This window comes from Triplophysa rosa, linkage group LG18 (assembly GCF_024868665.1).
Source record: "Triplophysa rosa linkage group LG18, Trosa_1v2, whole genome shotgun sequence".
Classification (NCBI taxonomy): Eukaryota; Metazoa; Chordata; class Actinopteri; order Cypriniformes; family Nemacheilidae; genus Triplophysa; species Triplophysa rosa.
Window position 1 is genome coordinate 20,212,984 of NC_079907.1, and position 5,925 is coordinate 20,218,908.

Sequence of the window (5,925 nt, forward strand, 5' to 3'; positions counted from 1 at the left end):
ACCTCTCCGTCTGCATCACGCCGGCTGCCGGAGTGCTCAGCTCTATCAGCTCAACTACTGCGGCATGTGCGTGGACGGCCGATGCTGCTCGCCTCGCCGATCCCGGACGGCCCCCGTACTCTTCACCTGTCCCAGTGGCGAGCGCTTCGAGAGGGCCGTCATGTTCGTTCAGTCCTGCAAATGCAATGACGAATGCGGCCACCTGAACGACGTGGCCCTGCCTCCCCAGCGCTGGCTCTACGGCGACATGCATAAGTTCATCGATTAGCACCTGTTTTCTGGAAGTCCCCCCACCCTGCCCCGTCCCAGCAGATCCCCAATAGAGTAGCGTTTCTAACTGTAACCGAGTAGACGCTAGACCAGGGCCTTCAACTGGAATCCACATGGAGAAGGGGCCATTTTGGTTTCCAAATCCTTTGGCCAGGAGTGGATCGGAGCTTTAGAATAGATGCCCTTCCTGATGGACATCGCAGAAGGTTGTTGAACCCGGGTCGTAAATATATAGGAAAGAATTTTATGATTGGCTAGCCCTCACCGTGAGCAGCGATGCATTCTGGGGCATCCGCACAGGTGGACACGTGTAAACTTGTGCTGGTCGTCATGTGGACATTAAACATGTTCTTTGTTATTACTCATCATTGGAGGAACATAAGAGGATCGTTAACACTTGGGACCAACATCCGGCAAAATACAGAGGTACCTTGACAAGTCTCTGGAAGTAATCCAGGGTTTACCAGGGAGATATGGATTTGGCTCAGTTAAATGTAGACTCTCTGTTGAGTCCCAAACGAGATGTCTTGACTGGATTTGAAGGATTTGTACTCTGGGACTCCATCAACTTACTGAGGGACATTGGCCAAGCGCCACAGCACCCTGGCGTCAACACGCCAACTCCCCAACACCGAGCTAATTACAAATCGTGTGCAGGAAAGGAACTCAGTGACCCTCTGGTTGGCAATAAAATATGTTAAAAACACCAGCATCTGATGTAAACATGTAATTTAAAAGTAATGGGTGGGAAGTTCTCTCAAACGCTGCTCTGTAATCTGCAATGTGATGCTCGTGTCTCAGGCGAATGGTGTTTTATGACCCATCTCTATTTCTGCCTGCTGGCACTGGTACATGAGATGATGGAGGTGATGTCATACGAGTCGTAACGAGGGTTTGATCAGACATTGAAAGCCATGTTGACTTGGGGTTAAGGTCAAAGACTGATTTTGTTCCAAGATACAAATAAACATTTCTAAAAAAAAAAGTAGATCCATTTTGTACACATTCAAGTCACACGATAATGCCAGACTTGTGTGTGGTTACCATGGTATTACTATACTGTATCAGGCTGTTGCATTCTGGTCCAAAGAAGTGAATCCTCTAGTTCAGACCCCTCTAGCATCAAACTATATGCAAATGTTGGGTTGTTTTAATCCATGGTTGGCTCATTTATGAACAAACCCAAGTGTTGGGTAAACTAACTCGAGAAAATTCAAAATTCTTGTGGTTCGTGCTCAAATTGGACTCAATGTCTCCATTTCTAGTTTTGCTATAATTAGCGCTAACAGACCAAAAGCTTTTACCCAAGAGCACCTGTTAAAACCTACTGGTANATGCTAATTCATACTATTTAAAATGCATGGTTGTGTTATTTGATGAAAAGCTTGACGTTTTTGCACACCGTGCAGGTGAATACTGCCCTCACTCACTTTATTGGCTGGTGTGGATGACAACACATCCTGAGAGTCTCTAATGTTCTTCTGCCCGTGCAATGAAGTTTGACTGTACAAAGTTCTCAGTTGCATGACTTCTCCAGAAGGTGGCAGTATTGTTAGCAGCACAGCGGGGGGTGGTCTGCACGCACCCGATGATAGAGATTGTCAATCTGTTCCACCGCTGCTACGCGCACAGTATAGGCTGAATCTGATCTTCGAATTGTGATTTTCTGTGCAGTGTTTTGCTGCTGAGTTTCTAGTTATTTGTGACTGTGTGTCAATATATTAATTGGTAATGACGATCATTATCCTGTCATGTTATTTGTTTAAACCCAGTGTAATACGGATGGCATTGTACAGTAAATAAGCGTATATCTCCTTCGTGGATATTTAAGCAACTTGTAACCGTGTTTTATTCATTTGCTTACTATACTGACTCATATAAAACGAGTGTTTCCGCCATTTTGTGCTCTGTGCTGTGATTGCAATGTTTGTCTTAACTGCATTTGTATTGCATTTGATACACAAATCGGGTGATTTTACTTTATAGTTACATTGCCATGTTAATTCACGGTATATAGTTTTGTTAGTTTTATATTTGCACATTTGTTAATTCTATATGTTCAAAAAAACAAATAGAAGAGGAAACCGTTTAAAACACACAACATTGTGCACAGTGAGCATAAGAACATCTGGATGAGGTTCTGGAGGTACTAGGTGAGGTTTCTGCAGGTGTTTGTGTAGTTTTTGAATTGTCTGGGTTGATAACAGTCTTAGCCCTCAACTTGGATTCAGAGAAACGTAAATGTTACATAGTTAATCTTTATAACTACCTTATAATTACCTAAATAATCATTTATTCATCTAATAACAAAATGTGCAACCATTCATTGTGTTTCTGAGTATGAACATGTATTTGGGGACATACCAGGATGACGGAAAACAGTTTCATACTATCAAACCTCACTGTATATGTTTTCAATATCAAACTTAAATCAAATAATCTCATACGTCTAGTTTGAATCACACGTGCACTGTTTTCCTATGCAGAACCAGAGGAACCCACAATCCCCACAGTGAATCCTCCAGAGACCCGCTGTCTCATTGGTGTAGGCCGAGCAGACCGCACAGGACCTGTGGCTGATGTACCTCTGGTCAGTTTGTGTGCATTATTTCTGCATATCAGCGCTAGATAAAACCACCGCCTGTTGTACTTTGTTTGCTTGTATAGGTGAGGACTTATGAAAACTGTCAATCCATCACTTATTACAGTCTGAGAATGTTTATGACTGATGTTTGCGTTGATCACCTGTCATAAGCAGCGGCTACATTAAACCATCTATACAAGCCATGGTCAATGGAGTAGTCAAGGTATGTTTCACTTTAAACACATTTGTGATGTGCTCAAATATAATCATAATAAATTCAGGAAAATGTAACATTACCTCAATTCCCTTCATCAGAGCATTGAGATCACAGCTCACAGAAACTTAAGACCCGGACGAATTGTCATCAATTAAGGAGAACTGATCGACAGCAATCAGAACAGAAGTCCAAACTCATATCTGAACGATCCAGATGAGGAGAGAAAGTGTCTTCATCCACACGACTAAAACAATCCTGCTGCATTTTCTGTAAAGAATAAACCCTTTTCATTCAGGACCAATATTTATAATAACTTTCATTAAAAGAGAAAAAATCATCTGTGGCATTATTCATTTCTGATCCTGTATCTCATTTAGATATGAATACAACACAGCCAAGCAGATTGTCATCATGAAGTTCACAGATATGGATGGAGATGGCGTGGGTCTGTTAGGGTATATTCAGTAATACACTGAGAGTTTCGCGCTTTCAATGGAATACACTGTTGAGGAGCTTTCAGCCAACTCATACCTCATCCTGTTAACCAGGATACTTGTACTGTACCTTAACTTTTTCACTTCTAATAAAAACAACTTGATTACTCACCATGATTTCATTTAGATCTTCAAGTACAAAGTGCTTATTTGTCATCGCTTCAAATGCACTAAAATAACAAATGAATCAATTTAACGTTAAGTTTATACTTTGCTTTTGGCTTGACATTTTAAACCGAGTAAGACTTTGAGTTCAGACACAGGAGCTTCTATGTGTAATGAAATAGTGCGATTGTTCACTATGATACAAATGAATATGTAGCGCCTATTAGCGGATATATAGAAGAACTATGTTTATACAGAACTAAACTTAACCTGTTTGTTACACTGAATAAATGTTTTATTTTGTATCTGACCATTCTTCAATAATTGAACATTACTTACCTCTGTACAAACTGAAACAGCGCACTCAATATTCTGAAAAGGTCGGGATCTGATCTGAGAGACGAGACAAGACAGACACACTTATGCTGCTGAACATTACCCAGCAAAACTGTGAAACAAAGCTTAAATTTCTCCACATTAGATGATTTCTGAGTGGTTCTATTCAGAGCTGGAGAATCATATTGTTTCACAGCACCAGCACCAGGTCAGCAGCATCATGAGGGCAGAAATTATAGACTCAATGAGATTATTGGTGATGTGCTCAGAAACTCGATAACTAACTTCATATTCTCCACTGGTTAGAAATATTCAGGTTTGCATTTGCGGCTCTGCAGGTTGATGTGTCTACAAATAAGTTTATTTGATTTAAATTGTCAGTTTATGCCAGAGTCACTCATTAAACCATCTTTGTGAACACATTTGGAATGGATCTGTGATAAAACTGTACACTACAACTTAAAATGTTTGTATTGACATAACAATATTAAAATTCAATCATTAATAAATTATTAATTTTTATTATTAATGATATAAACAAAATGCAATACAATTACTTCATCGTGTATTTAAGGTGACCTAAATCAATTCTTTACTTTTCAGAAAACACAAACTGTGTGAAGGTTTAACTTGGCAAAAGTTTATCCACGGAAAATCTCACATCTTTTAGCATTTGTGTTGCAGTAAAAGGAAACACAGATTGTGTTTAGAAACCAACATGAGTTCAAGCACAGCAATAGAATATTGATGTCAAGACCTACATTTGTTAACTATTTGTAAATAAAATAACGTTGTGAATGACATCTGTTTCACTACAGTAAATATCTTTGTTTTTGTAAAGCACACACAGTNGGAGTACTTTCTGACAGGACTAATCTGTGGTCCATATAGGCACATAACCAATCTGTGGAGCCAGAATTCTTGCTAGTTGGTAGGGGATCAAATACTTATTTCACTGACTGAAATGCAAATCAATTTATAACCTTTATATAACATTTTTTTCCCCTGATTTTTTTTAATATTCTGTGTCTATCAGTTAAAATAAACCCACCATAAAAATTATAGACCCTTCATTTGTTTGTAAGTAGGCAAACTTACAAAATCAGCAGGGGATCAAATACTTATTTCCCTCACTGTAACTACCAAATATAGCATAGATAGTATACACAAGACATTCTATTCATTTTCAAGTGAAGCTTTCTAAAATCCCAGGCTCTCAACTCAAGCACGTTTGAGTTTACATTTACATTTACATTACAGATGCTTTTATCCAAATGCATTTTCAGAAACATTTTATTATTCTCTGGGAACGTAACCCATGACATTTGCAATTACGCAAAGCTCTATCTCCAAATAATCAGCATGTTATATATATTAATAAACCGTATTGTCTCTAAATCGTATACATTTATCATAATGTTTTAACACCCCTGCATCCACACTAAGTAACCGTTGTTTTAATTATGTTCTTATTTCATAATCGAAACTTGAAATGAGTTTCAATCTAAAATGTATTTTGATGCTTTGAAAAAGCATAACTATTGTTATTCGAACATACATACTTCTTATAATTATTCTTGTTCCGCCAAAAGTTTGGCACGCTACTTGTCCCGCAGCTTTTGACGTAGACCCATGAATGAATACATCACATCGACGGGCCTATTCGGGAATGGTGTGCTATGACTTTTATAAGCGATCGGGTGGGGGGGGGGTGGGTGCGATAGGGGGGCGAAAAACCACCTGAAAAATCCCATTGACTTAACATTGCGGCCAACTTTGAGGGATCGTAGCTCCGAGTGAGGATATCGTAGAAACATGAAAATAATACACGATTTGAAGGGGCTATCAGGTTCTGTAAGAACATCACTCACAATGGGGTGTAAGTTGTAACCCTGGGGTGTGAGAGCCTCCCAAAATTT

The 5,925-nt window shown here is 39.3% G+C and overlaps 1 long non-coding RNA gene across 1 annotated transcript; it reads left to right on the forward strand.

Moving 5' to 3' along the window:
- The first annotated feature begins 2,273 nt into the window (after positions 1-2,273).
- Positions 2,274-4,201, forward strand: LOC130569620 (uncharacterized). The gene is made up of 3 exons (XR_008964861.1): positions 2,274-2,423; positions 2,757-3,077; positions 3,170-4,201. It is a non-coding gene; the product is annotated as an uncharacterized LOC130569620 (long non-coding RNA).
- The last annotated feature ends 1,724 nt before the right edge of the window (positions 4,202-5,925 follow it).